The sequence below is a fragment of the Haliotis cracherodii genome, unplaced genomic scaffold, assembly GCF_022045235.1.
Source record: "Haliotis cracherodii isolate W230 unplaced genomic scaffold, xgHalCrac1.p SCAF_20, whole genome shotgun sequence".
NCBI classification, from domain to species: Eukaryota; Metazoa; Mollusca; class Gastropoda; order Lepetellida; family Haliotidae; genus Haliotis; species Haliotis cracherodii.
The window spans coordinates 345,558-362,051 of record NW_027266276.1 but is presented as its reverse complement, the minus strand read 5'-3'; the positions used below and the strand labels follow the sequence as shown (position 1 = coordinate 362,051).

General features: G+C 42.8%; 1 pseudogene; it reads left to right on the top strand.

Moving 5' to 3' along the window:
- Positions 1–6,706: 6,706 nt before the first annotated feature.
- Positions 6,707–15,209, top strand: LOC139470411 (uncharacterized; annotated as a pseudogene).
- Positions 15,210–16,494: the final 1,285 nt, after the last annotated feature.

Sequence of the window (16,494 nt, the reverse complement as noted above, 5' to 3'; positions counted from 1 at the left end):
CTTTCGAAAGACTACTTATTTTAATACTAAATAATACTGCCTTGTGGGACACCCTGATCCTGATTATAATGATCAGACAGGGTAGACCCCACACGGACTTGAAATTGTCTGTCTGTTAAAAACTGGGATGTAAAATGAGGCAAGCAGCCTCTCAAACCAATGTCATGTAGACCTTTCAAAATGCCATGCTTCCATGTGGTATCATACGCTTTTTCTAAATAAAAAAAGATAGATACAGTATGTTGTTTAGAAACAAACGCATTTTTTATGAAAGATTCTTAACTCTAGGCAATTTATTCAATCCAAAATTGAGTATTCACACAAGTTATGCACGGCCAAGACCAAAATATACAGTAAAATACAACACAGGTGTGCATATAAAATATTACGCACAGGGCCTGGCATGACCAGCCCATTGATAAGACCGGGCCCATCTTACCACCTATCTAGGCAAAGTAAGGGTCGAAGTAGTGTGTTGGGCAAAGGAACACCACGGCAAATGGGCTGCCATCTTTGGTCGCCTCTTACGACCAGCAATGGGGTGCTGTGGAAGAGCTATTTATAAGCTATTTATAAGAGCTTTTTATTTTCACTAGAAGTCATAATTCAACAGAGTCACTTTTCAACGCGAGGCCCGGGTCACTATTTAAAGACTTGGTAAGCTGACAGGGTCATTTTCAACTGTTTAATTGATCCTGGTCTGTTGAAAATTGAGACCGGGTATGTTTTCAACGTTGAATACTGACTCCCGGCTCACTTTTCAATGCGGGTCAATTTTTAATGTCACACCGGCTCAGTCCTCTTGGGAAGGTATCTCCTCGTGGTAGAACCGGTAACGAATCCTCCCTGATTCGGCCAAATCCTTCCCAAAGACAAAGGACATAAGTCCACCCAAACCCACACACAATGAGTAAAAGATACAAATTGTCATTACATAAGGATGCCAGGCGCGTGGTCCCCGCGAGGGAGCCGAAATTGGCCGTTGTGTCTTCCGCTGAAGGGGCGCTTCGAGAAATTGGTCATCCATGCCGTCTGTCTCAACAAGCTCTCCCGTTGTTACCAGAGTAAGGCAGGAGAGTTCAAACCCACATCTCCTGGACGATCTCAGTCAAGCCCATGCAGGACGTTCACTGCCCATGGAAACTGAGCAAAGTCAGGTAATCGAAAGTCCACAAGTAGAAACAAATATTGATGATGGAGCCGGAAGCCTGATCTCGACCCTACAGGAGCTACCGATCGAGGGAGAGGCTGCCATAGTCATGATCCCATTCACGCCAACAATATGCATCTGTCAAGAAGCCTTCCTAGTCGCAAATAAGCTGGTTAAACACGGTAGCCAGGCCCAACCCCACCTTCCGCTTAAGATGCGTTGTAAGACATGTATGAGAAATAGGGATGAATTACATGCTACCGTATGCCACTACCCTAAATGCACTGGCACTTTAGCACAGGGAAGTCGTGGGAATCACATATAAGGGATGTGTCAAAAGGCCTTTAACACAAAGACCGGGCTGTCACAACACGCGAGACACAGACATCCAGCATCAGAAAGAGACAGCGAAAAGAGGGCCAAAAGTCAGACATATTGCAGAGGCAAGAGAGGATGAGGCACCAGGCTGAAAATCACACGATCTGCTGGACAAGCCATGAAGTCATGATCCTGACCAAATATGAGTGCATTTTCAAAGGAAGCCGCAGGCTCAACTGGCTCATTGCTTCCAAAATACCGTGGAAGACGGAAATGCAGGTGAGGAGTAAGAGAGGATACATACCTAGGTCAAAAAGAATTGCTAGCTAGAACGAGAAAAAACAGGGAAGAGTTCGCAGTTGGCAACTTTGACCTGGTCATAGACACATCATCAGAACCCCAAGAGGGAACTGAAGAGGGTCCAACAGCTCAACGTGAGCATGAGGAGACCCAGAGGAAAGAACTATTTCTTCTCTATTGTGGCAAGGTTGAGACTACATGGCCAACAACACCCATGGCAATCGGGCGATCGCAATGCTTCGCAATGCTCCGCAACTGCCTGACCGAGCAGACCACGGGTTGAAGTTATGATGAAATCCTTGTGCAGCTAAGCCGGGTGACCACCAAGAAAGAGAGACGGAAAAAGAGACAAAGACCCTCGCAGAAGGCTGATCCCGAGGGAAAGTGACCAGGTACTGAAGAGTGTAAAAGCTTTCGAACTTCAACCAGGCGAAGCTCCTTACCGAAATCCTTGACGAGAAAAACAGACACTACAAGTCCCATTCGTGTTGAGGAGATCGAGGCTACATGCAAGGGCCGATTTGGTGTTCGCTCCCAGAGCGTCGATCTATCTGGGTACCTGGGCCCTACAAAGATGATGGATAATTCAGAGGTCCTGGCACTGAATGAACAAAAGGAGATGCGAGCCGCGATGAGCAGGATGAAGGCTGATACAGCAGTTGGACCCAATGGCATATGCCTCGACGCCCTGCGTAGACTTGACAGAACGGGAGGGATCATGGCAACACTTTGCAACTGCTTCCTTTACACAGGATCCATCCCTGACGAACTTAAGGCTAACAGGAGCATCCTACTGCGGAAAGGACATAGGCAACTGGCGTCCTCTCACCATAGAGTCAGTAGTAGTTCAGCTGTACACCAAGTCCTTGCATCCTAAATGCAAAAAGCAGTCACCTTACTCCCTTTACAAGGGGTTTCATCAAGGCTGTGGGTTGTGCTGAAAATGTACAGCTGCTCCTATTGCTGATTGAACAATCGAGGGGAGATCCCTTGCGGTGGCGCTTCTCGACCTATCCAAAGCTTTTAATATGGTATCTCATTCACACATCCTAAATGGTCTAGTGAGGCATGGAGCGCACCATCACCTGCTTCGTATAATTGAAGGCCTTTACACTGGGACCAGTAGTGCTTTCACAATACCTGCAGGTCAGATATCAGAGATACCAATACTTTGGGGCATCAAGCAGGGTGACCCATTTTCCCCTTTGCTGTTCAAAGTGGCCATGGACCCACCATTCTACCTCCTAGCAGAAAGAGGAGTGGGATACCAAATAGGGAACGAACTGGAAGTATCAGCGATGGGATGCGCTGATGACACGGGTCTGGCAAGTGATGGGGTAGTTGGGCTTCAAACCAACCTGGACTTGGTGGAAGGTTTTTGTCGGGAGACAGGTCTTAAAGCTAAACGTCCGAAAGTCGTACTGCGAAATCATACACGGTAAAAAGTGAAACAGCAGTGGAAGTCAAAGGGAGTGAACTCCCATGGATCGATCCAGGTAGCTCGGCTAAGTACTTTGGCACATTATTCGATCCATGGGTAGGAGCCATGAGCAAGGACTGGCTCCAGAAACTCCAGACTTGGTGCTCTCGTATCTCCAAAGCACCACTGAAAGGCAGAAGGTGGGTCTCCTCACCAAGTATGCTGTCCCGAGGCAACTAGATGCTCTCTTGGCAGTGAGGCCCTCGTGTGGGCTGATCAACAATTTGGATGTCATCATCAGAGTGAAAGTATAGGCGTGGCTCCACCTCCACCTCCACCATACAGTTGCGTCTGGCTTCATGTACACCTGCTCGAGGGATGGGGGCTTGAGCCTTCCCTGATTGAGATATATGGTGCCCAGCTGCGTCGTACAGATGAGAAGCAGATTCGTGCGTTCCAAAGACGGTGCTGCGTACCATCAGTGAGGAAGTGAATGGTGAGGCAGGCTTATCCCAATCTAATCCCTATGGGGTCTGCCAGTGTGTGCCACGAAAGCCCAAGGGCTCATCTATCAGGCGATGGTGGAGAGGTGACCAAAGAAAGCATGGTACGGTCACCACACCCAGGGATTAGGGGCAAATCTTCTGAAAGGATCTAAAGCCGGCAACTCATGGTTACGAAGTGACACCCTAGGTGATTCCGAATTCTCACTGGCACTGAAGCTGCGGACCAACACCAATCCAACAAAGGAAGCGGTCAATCGAGGCAGGGCGGGGCGCTATCGTGCAGGAGATGCAGATTTCGGACAGAGACTTTAGAACACATCAGCGGCCACTGCAGTGCTGTCAAGGGAAGCAGAATAAAACGGAACAACAAGCTGTGCTCAGCTGTATCGGTGGTACGTACTGAACCCTGGTTCAGAATCAACAACAAGTACCTTATGCCCCACCTAATATGCTAACAGGAAGGTGCAGAAATATAGACCTTTGAGGCATCTTTGGATTCCCACTCAGCGCTAGAGGGACCTGGTGGCCCAGGAATAAGAAGGTGTTATCAGTCCTTGGCATCCCTGCATACAGTGCAAAATATTACTGTAGCCTTGCTCTTTGCAATACCCTGAGGCTGTTGAGGTTGTTCTAAGACCGGTAAAATGGCGACCAAAAGCTTCTACAGCGGGAATGTGTAGATATTGGCCACGCATTCCTTTCTGCCCGTCTGATATCAATACAGCTTCGGAGATGAGTGAGGGGTGGGGCTGACGAGATAGATCACAGACTTGCTAGATTATGGGAAAATCCCCCTTCTGATGGATATATTGATAGGACAGATAGATATAATTCATGGCTAAATTACTAAGATAGGGCTATATTACCTACCTTAGGTGGCTCTTTGGACACACGCCACATGTACATCATATAATAATGCACACCTACCTGGGCACAGAGCCCAAATTTTGTCACGACAGTGTCGATGGCCAGGGTCAATATCGCTGTGGAAATACATGATAGACAGTTGATGACAGGAAAACTAAACACATGAAAAACGAGCCCTCTCGGAGCTTTCACAACGGTTATTGCCTAGGCATACGGAGAGGAATTATTCTTAAAGCAGAGAAGACCTCAACCCTAGGTTAGGTCTGTCAGTTCTTTTAGGTTTTTCTTTTTCATGTCATGTACTAGAATACTCGCTTTTATTTGTACTATATTACAGGAGGACCATGCCAAGACAAGCCAATCAAGTCAAGTCAAGTCAAGCAAGAATATTAACAGTGTAGATAAAGTACCTACGGCTTGTAATCAATGTAGACATCGTACCCGACCATAACTGTCCATTCTAGGAACATTGATGTCTAGTAATAAATGACTTGCTATGTACCTAAGGCCATATGCTAATCTCACAAGAGGTCCATTCCTGTTTGTTTTTATAATAAAGTTGTTGGTTTTTTTCCCCATGTTATATGGGAAGTTTGTCTTTAATTATGAGCAGATCATATAGCAGTCCGTTGCATCAATTTGTATATCCTACGTTTATAGAAGTCGCAGTAACCTTGAAGATTCACTCACAGACGTCATAGATACGTCCATTTCTGAACAGGGGCATGACTCCTGGATAAGCAGTGTATTTCTCAACACATGCGAACCAAACTGGCGTGGCGGATGATTGACGCTCTGGATATGGTCAGCCAACACCAGAGGTTCGGCAACACGGCTCATGCAAGGGGGGTCGGACCCACCACCCGATACTGACATAACCCCCGAAGGCTCAAAGAATAACGCCGGGGCTGTTGAAAATTGAGACCGGGTATGTTTTCAACGTTGAATACTGACTCCCGGGTCAATTTTCAATGCGGGTCCATTTTCAATGTCACACTGACTCAGTCCTCTTGGGAAGGTACCTCCTTGTGGTAGAACCGGTAACGAATCCTCCCTGATTCGGCCAAATCCTTCCCAAAGACAAAGGACATAAGTCCACCCAAACCCACACACAATGAGTAAAAGATACAAATTGTCATTACATGAGGATGTCAGGCGCGTGGCCCCCGCGAGGGAGCCGAAATCGGCCGTTGTGACTTCCGCTGAAGGGGCACTTCGAGAAATTGGTCATCCATGCTGTCTGTCTCAACAAGTTCTCCCGTTGTTACCAGAGTAAGGCAGGGGAGTTCAAACCCACATCTCCTGGACGATCTCAGTCAAGCCCATGCAGGACGTTCACTGCCCATGGAAACTGAGCAAAGTCAGGTAATCGAAAGTCCACAAGTAGAAACAAATATTGATGATGGAGCCGGAAGCCTGATCTCGACCCTACAGGAGCTACCGATCGAGGGAGAGGCTGCCATAGTCATGATCCCATTCCCGCCAACAATATGCATCTGTCAAGAAGCCTTCCTAGTCGCAAATAAGCTGGTTAAACACGGTAGCCAGGCCCACCCCCACCTTCCGCTTAAGTTCCGTTGTAAGACATGTATGAGAGATAGGGATGAATTACATGCTACAGTATGCCACTACCCTAAATGCACTGGCACTATAGCACAGGGAAGTCGTGGGAATCACATATATGGGATGTGTCAAAAGGCCTTTAACACAAAGACTGGGCTGTCACAACACGCGAGACACAGACATCCAGCACTACTCAGAAATAGACAGCGAAAAAAGGGCCAAAAGTCAGACATATTGCGGGGACAAGAGAGGATGAGGCACCAGGCTGAAAATTGCACGATCTGCTGGACAAGCCATGAAGTCATGATCCTGACCAAATATGAGTGCATTTTCTCCCAAGATACCGGGGAAGACGGAAATGTAGGTGAAGAGTAAGAGAGGATACATAGCTGGGGCAAAAAGAATTGCTACCTAGAAGGAGAAAAACAGGGAAGAGTTCGCAGTTGGCAACTTTGACCTGGTCATAGACACATCTTCAGAACCCCAAGAGGGAACTGAAGAGGGTCCAACAGCTCAACATGAGCATGAGGAGACCCAAAGGAAAGATCTATTTCTTCTCTATTGCCGCAGGGTTGAGACTACATGGCCAACAACACCCATGGCAATCGGGCGATCGCAATGTTCCACAACTGCCTGACCGAGCCGACCATGGGTTGGGGTTATGATGAAATGCTTGTGCAGCTAAGCTGGGTGACCACCAAGAAAGAGAGATGGAAAAAGAGACAAATACCCTCGCAAAAGGGATTTCGGACAGAGACTTTGGAACACATCAGCGGCCACTGCAGTGCTGTCAAGGGAAGCAGAATAAAACGGAACAAGTTGTGCACAGCTGTATCGGTGGTACGTACTGAACCCTGGTTCAGAATCAACAACAAGTACCTTGTGCCCCACCTAATATGCTAACAGGAAGGTGCAGAAATATAGACCTTTGATGCAGGCCGTTCTCGAACGGATGGGGGCCACCCAGTGTAGAATCTTTGGATTCCCACTCAGCACTAGAGGGACCTGGTGGCCCGGGAATAAGGTGTTATCAGTCCTTGGCATCCCTGCATACAGCGCAAAATATTACTGTAGCCTTGCTCTCTGCAATACCCTGAGGCTGTTGAGGTTGTTCTAAGACCGGTAAAATGGCGACCAAAAGCTTCTACAGCGGGAATGTGTAGATATTGGCCACGCAATCCTTTCTGCCCGTCTGATATCAATACAGCTTCGGAGATGAGTGAGGGGTGGGGCTGACGAGATAGATCACGAACTTGCTAGATTATGGGAAAATCCCCCTTCTGATGGATATATAGTTAGGACAGATAAATATAATTCATGGCTAAATTACTAAGATAGGGCTATATTACTTACCTTACCTTAGGTGGCTCTTTGGACACAGGCCACATGTACATCATATAATAATGCACACCTACCTGGGCACAGGACCCAAAATTTGTCACGAGTGTGTCGATCGCCAGGGTCAGTATCGCTGAGGAAATACATGATAGACAGTTGATGACAGGAAAACTAACAATGAAAAACGAGCCCTCTCGGGAGCTTTCACAAGGGTCATTGCATAGGCATACGGAGAGGAATTATTCTTAAAGCGGAGAAGACCTCAACCCTAGGTTAGGTCTGTCAGTTCTGTTAGGTTTTTCTTTTTCATGTCATGTACTAGAATACTCGCTTTTATTTGTACTATATTACAGGAGGACCATGCCAAGACAAGCCAATCAAGTCAAGTCAAGTCAAGCAAGAATATTAACAGTGTAGATAAAGTACCTACGGCTTGTAATCAATGTAGACATCGTACCCGACCATAACTGTCCATTCTAGGAACATTGATGTCTAGTAATAAATGACTTGCTATGTACCTAAGGCCATATGCTAATCTCACAAGAGGTCCATTCAAGTTGTTGGGTTTTTTCCCCATGTTATATGGGAAGTTTAAAATTAAATTATAAGACAAATAAACAGGTAGCATTAAGATGAGTTGAGAATTATTACTCTTATTCATGAGATTTAAAATATAAGCATTGATGTGATTAAACCACTGACGAGATACAAATATTCATGTTAAGATCGACTCAAACCTTATATTTGAGATGAAGGATGAAGAGCTTTCTGGATATATTCCTACATACGGTGACAGGCTTGCGACGATAGTCTGTTGCAAGTCAAAGCAATCGAAAAACCCAGAAAAACAGACCAAATCAAGCGGATTGTTCGACAGACTTCGAGAAAAAATGTCAAATCGAAGAAAGAGGGGTCAGAAAGATTTTGACTTTATGCATTGTAACAAAAACGCAAGAAAAACATCTTGGGGAATTGAAGTTGGGTTGATGGATTTTGACACGAAGGTTAATGCCTTTAAGCAAGTGCGGAGTCAAAACGGGGGTGGGACAAGACATTTATGAGTTTATAGGGATGCTGGACAAGCAGATATTCTGGCATTAGCCAAACAACTGTTCTTTACCGATGGTGAAAGCAAAAGGGGAAGCGAGGCACAATTCACTTTCTCCATCAAAGATTTTAAAGGGGAAGACATGGGCCTAAAAGCAGTGGCTAATGTATATGAGGAAACTAAAGTAAAGATTATTCGTTTCTACATGTACACAAAGAATAAAAAGAGGATGAGCAAGATCTGTCAACTGACGAGGTGCAACACCAGTCTTACAATAAATCGGCGAGTCAAAATAAGGTTAAATCATATTTTGATATCAGGTAAAAGTAATATTGAAATTTTTGCCATGCAACATTACACCGTCATTTTAACTTTCCATTTACTTTATGAGTGAGTGAGTGAGTATGGTTTTACGCCGCTTTTAGCAATATTCCAGCAATATCACGGCGGGGGACACCAGAAATGGGCTTCACACATTGTACCCATGTCGGGAATCGAACCCGGGTCTTCGGCGTGACGAGCGAACGCTTTAACCACTAGGCTACCCGACCGCCCCCATTTACTTTATGAACATATAATTACCGACTGTACACATAATGGTCAACATTTTACATTTGTGTTAATTTCCACAAATTCAACAAACACCATATTAAAATGTAATCTGATTGCATTAAAGTTAATTTAGCGGCCACAAATAATCTATACAAAAATATGACTGAATACAGGAAATAGCCCAACATAAATTAAATGGGATGGCATGAAATTACGAAAAAGTATTTGAAGTGTTGATTAATTTACCATCTAAAATGACAAGACAAATTAAATTTTACACCTTTAATGAACCCACAAATGTATACAAATTTATTTACAAACCCTCCCAAACAGCGGAGACATGTTTTATGGTTTTGCTAACCGTTGGTTCTGTTAAATATAAAGTTCAATGTCCTTTACTAGGACTAGTTTCCCCTGTTGTCCATGTTTGACAACAGTCTGACCTACTCAAGATGAGCTTTGAGCCGAGCCCAACAACATCCCTTACCGGGAATAATGTACATGTTGCCCCTTTGACAACCCAGGCTCGACTGATTAGTGCATGGATTTCGAGTGAGTGAGTGAGTTAAAATTCATAGTCACATCGGCAATATTTCAGCCATATCGTGACTACCAAAAGTTATACATAATATATACATTTAAACAATAACCGCCTGTCAACAAAGGACAGTAAAATACCTAGATGATCTCAGAATATTATTTAAACCTAGTATACAACCATAAAAAGATGTCATTATACCTAACGATACAATATAAAAAAAGGCTATAGATCGCCAGCAACTGAAGATGGGGACCATGGGAACTTACAGTACTTTTGCTACCTCCATGGACCCCAGCAGGATTTACACCATCCCTTCAGGTGTCGGCGATGGCTGACACAATTAGCTGAACATTAAAACAACACATATTCTACGATTAAAAACGTGGTAGCAAATAAATACACTTTGAAAGACGTGGTCTTATATACCCTCTAAGGGGGACAATAACTTTACACTACTTCAACCCCCTTCGAGGGTTTAGCCACGGACAATCTTAGTAATCAAATTTATTTTACCAATTATAAAAAGTATATTATATACAAAACATAACAATCAAAATGCAAGTAACAATTCAATTTCCTTTATTAAGTCCATAATTAAACGAGCACTGATATTAAAAAAAATCCTTTAAGGATGAAACTTTGAAATAGTTATCCCTTGTGATGGCAAAATCAACACAGTCAAGCAGGACATGCTTGACCGTGATTCTCTCATCACAAGGGATACAAAATGAAGGATCCTCACCTTTCAATATACGAGGGACATTCAATATATAACCAGCCTAAGCTATTTATCAGATCTGAACGGTTGCATGTTTGTCACGTGCATAGACAAAGTTTCACTGAGGAAATTGTATTTGAAGTCACACACGTGATCTATAAAGATGGCAAGGGTAGATTCTGCCAAATTTTCGTCAAAGGTTGAATACAGGGCTGTTATTACGTACCTCTACTTAAAAGGGAAACCGGGAAAGGAGATACATGATGAATTGTCAGATGATTATGGTGACAGTGCACCTTCGTATGCACAGATCAAATTCTGGGTTGCAGAATTTAAGAGGGGTCGGGTGAACCTGGAAGATGAGCCACGCCCCGGCAGGCCTGTAGAGGTGACCAATGACCAAACCAGTGAAGCTGTGAGACAACTGGTTGTCAAAGACAGGCGAATGAAGGTGTCAGATATGGCCAAGGCCTTGGACGTTTCAGAGGGAAGTGTCCATACCATTTTGCATGATCGTCTGGGTATGAGGAAGCTGTCTGCCCGATGGGTCCCGAAATATCTGAGTGATGATCAGAAGGTTGTACGTACGTCAATGTCTCAGGCACTTTTGACGCAATGCAGTCGGGATGCAGACAACTTTAAGGAGAGAATTGTTACTTGTGATGAAACCTGGGTACACTACTATGACCCAGAAACCAAAGAACAGAGTAAGCAGTGGACTGGCTTTGCTTCACCCCATCCCAAAAAGTCTAAGACTCTCAACCATCGGCTGGCAAAGTCATGGCAACCATCTTTTGGGATACCAAAGGGGTCTTGCTCATTGACTACTTGCCACGTGGCCAGACTATTACTGGAAAGTACTACTCCGATCTCCTGGACCGTTTGCGGACTGCTTTTCTTGCCAAACGTCGTTAAAAGATCACAAAAGGTGTGCTGCTCCAACATGATAATGCCAGAGTGCACACCTGTCGACTTGCGGTTGCTGCAGTGAAGCGGAACAGGTTCAAAGTATTGCCTCATCCACCTTACTCACCACTTACTTACCACTTACATGAACAATCCCATGGTTTCTATCACAACGGGCTTTTAGCTCTCACATATCGCTGGACAAAGTGCATAGACCTCAATGGTGATTATGTGAAAAAATAAGAAGTGAGGAGCAGTAGCAAATAGGTAAGGCTGGTTATATATTAAATGGCTCTCGTATATTCATGAGTATATCTGCAATGGACAATACGACATCGTCGTATTATGACCTCTTCAAATCTGGACTGACAACCCATGTAGTTGTTGCCAATAGTTGGTTTAATTTCATGTAATTTATTTATACCTACTTGAGTGTCCCACTTCTTTTGCATTAGATCACGGATGTAAGATCTAATCACGGGTTTATAATCACTGTATGGAATAAGAAGTGGTGTCACAGATTTGATGAGTGCTGCCTTGGCAGCAGCATCGGCCTTTTTGTTACCAATGATTCCGACATGTCTGGGTAACCAACAAAAAACGATGTCATATTGGCCAGTTGCAAGTTGATTATATTATTTAATAATTTCAAATAAAAGTGGATGCTTACATGAGATATGTTTAATAGCCTGAAGACACGAGAGGGAGTCCGAAAATAATATAAATTGCTTATGCCTAGTTTGTTGACCTATATATTTTAGAGCTGTTAAAATTGCATGGGATTCGGCTGTAAAAATAGAACTATTGTCGGGTAGTCGTGAAGACATAATCCTAGATCCAACGACGGGGGCGCTAGCAACTCCGTCACCATCCTTGGATCCGTTTGCAAATATAGATTTGAATATGTGATAGTTGTTCCGCAATTCATTAAATTCTTGATGATAGATTAGTTGGTTGGTTTCTGATTTCTTAAGTTTAGTTAATGACAGGTCAACCTCTGGCTGTACCAACTGCCATTGGGGAGAGGACAAAAGCTGAGTTGGAGCTATATTTTTAAGATTGATTTGGGCAGCAGAAATGTCAATTTTGATTCGTAGACCAAGTGGAGGAACAAGGGATGACTTTGAATGGTATATATCCTCATAGAGAGGATTAAAAACGCTATCATATGCAGGATTAGTTGGATTTGAATAGAGCTTTATGAGGTATTGCAATGAGAGTTTTATTCGACGTTGTTTTAGTGAGGGTTCATCCGCCTCTACATACAGACTATTGATAGGGGATGTTCTGAAGGCTCCGAGGCAAAGCCTCAGGCCTTTAGGATGAATACTATCTAATAATTTTAAATTACTTTTGCAGGCTTCAGCATATATGATGGAGCCATAATCCAGTTTAGAGCGGATAAGTGTCCTGTACAGCTGGAGGAGGGTTTTCTGATCCCCTCCCCATTTGGAATTTGAAACAACTTTCAGTAGGTCAAGGGTCTTCAGGCATTTATTTTTAAAATATTTTATATGTGGTAAAAAGGTTAAATGGAGGTCCAAATTAATACCCAGGAATTTAACCTCTTTGACAACTTTAATCAGAGTGCTATCTAAAACTAAGTTAGGGTCTTTAAGGGGTTTGTATTTCCTACAAAAGTGTAAACAGTTTGTTTTGGATTTCGAAAATTTAAAACCATTTTCTAAACACCATTTATTTATCTTATTTAGACATAATTCTAATTGTCTTTCGATGGTATACATGTTTTTACCACGACATGATATGTTAAAATCATCCACGAATAGAGATCCATCAATGGAGTCATTTAAAAACTTAGAGAGGCTATATATTTTAATACTGAACAATGTGACAGACAAAATACTACCTTGTGGGACACCCTAATCCTGATTATAATGATCAGACAGGGTAGAACTCACGCAGACTTGAAATTGTCTGTCAGATAAAACTTGGATATATATTGAGGCAAACGGCCTCGCAATCCAAAGTCTTTTAAAGTACCGTGCTTCCATGTAGTGTCATATGCTTCTTCTAGATCGATAAAGATAGACACTGCATGTTGCTTATTTACAATGGCATTCTAAACGATTGATTCCAGTCGAACTAAATGGTCAATGGTACTGCGATTTTTACGGAAACCGCATGGATTTGGAAGACACAGCTGGCCTTCGAATTATGAATTTCACGTGCGTTTTTCCGCGAAGCACGTTACGTTTTTACTCCAGAAACGTGTGTTCTCCAACCCAGTATTTTTTTAGTTAAAAAGAGCTTTGTTATGATTGTTGGATCCCATTAGTAAGAAACAGCCATTTTGTATACATACATACATACATACATGGCGTCGACATCTTAGTTGGAATGAACCTTTTCTATGATGTCTAGTTTCTAGAAGCCTCACACCTCAGCGCCATAAAATAACATTGGTAATACGATCACATCGAAGGCTTTCATCAAACAGTCAAGTGGAGAATGGACTTTTCTTGCATGTACATACAGACGAATATACATGCATCTTTCACAGTGTAAAGGCAGGGGTCAATATTGTTGGATGCAAAATCTGCGAGAAGGAACATCATACTTAAACATACGAAAATATGTGTATTTAAATGAATGCCTAGACTTCTTGACACTGTAGGTCGTTCTGTTTTAAATCAACTCCTGATAAAAACAAGTGATGTGATCCAGCAAATGGGTTATACATTTCTTGGGTTTACAATAGAAAAAACAACAATATGATGAATAATGACGTCATTCTTGTACGGTCATTCGGTAGAGATAAACTAGATTTCACAGTATATTGTCAAATAAAGTATACAAGAAATAAAATAGTATATGATACAGTCAGTGAAATATCAAATATCATGTAAAGTGAAAAAATTAGATATTTCACTCATCACCAAGCTACTTGGGAAAATATCTCCACTCGATAAGAGACAATTGCTATGTCATTGCAAACATCTAGTATCCACATCTAGTATCCATTATTACTATTTTCACAATGTCTCTTGTAAACGTCACAAGACATGATGTCAAACGTCACGCAATCGATAATATGCCTCTTCTGAACATTGTGATTTGAGTTTTAGTTGGGAAAAATCAAGGTCAATGTCAACTGGATATTTATTACTTTTATCAACTTGTGTGGATATATTTTATATCGGAAGGCACTCGGTTGTGGTTCTTTATATTTTATACTTCATTGTTTCGTCTCCTTGCAGGCAATGCAGGCAATTTCAACTGATGATTCACTACCAGATCAAGACACTGTTTCATCAGAAGGCGGGGAAGCCGAACTTGGTGTTGAAGACCAAAATGGTGAAACTGTAGACAGCACGGTCACATACAATGACGTGGATTCAAGTGAAGGAAGTGACTTGTCAGTATTTGACATACCAAGGCAGTCCAACAGGAAACCTGTGTATACTCGGAGTGACCAGCCACTCTCCCTTCAGCCTTCACCCCCTTACACTTGAGGCCGTGCGGTGAAAGAATTATTTATGTGATTCAAACATAAGGGAAAACATTGTTTCTTAAGTAAATTGAAACAATCTAAATCAGCCATGCATAAAACGTTTGTCATTTTCCCATTTGAGTTGCAGCTTTTTAAAAATTCAAGTAGATATCGTCAATTTGTATCTTGAAAGTATTTTTGCAATTATTGGTCATATGTTTATGCAAACATAAATCTTAGATGTAAAGTATAAGGTCAATTATATTTCCTATAGGTCTTATCGAGTGGATTCTTTCATATGCATAACAAAACGGAAAAAGTAACATTAAAGCTCTGCTACAAACTGTCAAAATAATTTGGTCTGAGTTCAGAATTGTTTTCTTGTTTTATAGACATTCAGAAAATCTTCACAAGATTTTGACCAGACTCGCGTCAGTGATCAATAAAGAACGACGGAACATTGTAAATGTCACAAGACGTAATGGCTTGGAAAGTGACTTGTCTGTTAAGTTTGGAATCCCCATGGGTTAGTAACTTTGTAGTAACTGTGCCCCACTTCTAGCTGACCTTTTTCTCTTTACATATGAGTCTGAGTTTTAAACACATCACTGCATTGATGACATCCAAGATGTCGCATAGAGGGAAAGTCTACTGAAGGTCGATTCAAACTCAATTCCCTAATTAGGTTTACATGATGTGATACAAGATGCGTAACTGCCTTATCAACATTTGTGTGGTGCTTAAGTGTCATATATGTTTCATTTATTCAAAAGCAAATGTATCAACTAGAATTATACTTCAGAAATATGTACTGTTTCAACACTGCTATATTTGGGATAGCACTATATGTAATAGTAACGATTCTAGTACTTTGTGGTTGAGTGCCATTCGGGATTTGAACCCACACCATAAGAATCAGGCACCAATTTGCTAGCGTTAAAATTTCCACCATGTGTACATTTTCTGTACCATGGTCAGCCATCTCATCCTACCGGGTACCCATTCACTGCTGGGTGAACAGAGGCACATTTCGAACAAAGTCGCTTGCCCAGCTAGGGGCAGGACCGAAGCTCTAGAACCTTTGAGGGGCTGTCGAAACGAGGTCACTATCCGCGACCAACGTTGCTTAACTTCATTTGATTTGTGACATGGGCGCTGTGCACTGTACCACGTGCCACCACCACTCTTTACGCTGCTTGTTACTGTGAACTGTGTACTGACGACCCCCATGTTCTTTGAGACGTCACGTCCACGTTAACTGTTGAGAGACGCTTCACTGGCAGGCACCCCGATATGCGAGTGAGCGTTTGTTTGTTGTTCAACGCCGCGCTCACCAATATTCAGCTATTTTATGACGGGGTAAAATAATCGAGTCCAGACCAGACCATCCAGTGATTACGTCCATTGTCTCAGGAACTATTTTTACATGGACTTGAAGCAGTGAGCTGCAAACATCCAACCCATAAACGAGATTTACCCTAGCAGAGGCGACCGACGCGGCTTCAATTTATCACTTCGGATCCGATTTCATATACGAGCGAAATATACGCACAGAATGTTCAATGACACTGCACGTATCCCATACCTCAGAGGTGTCAGCTGCGATCCGATGTCTGCTAACATTTATCTTCATGCCATCCACACAGACATCGTCAACATTTACGATCCGCAATTTCACTTAAAGATCCGATATTTCAGATTTAGCGTGTTCACGTGGCCAATAGATCCGAATTTAACAGCTCGGCTTTCGGATTCCGGATTTCTCTTCAGTTTGGATATTATATCTGAGGGTAGTATTCTTCTCGGATCCTAAAAC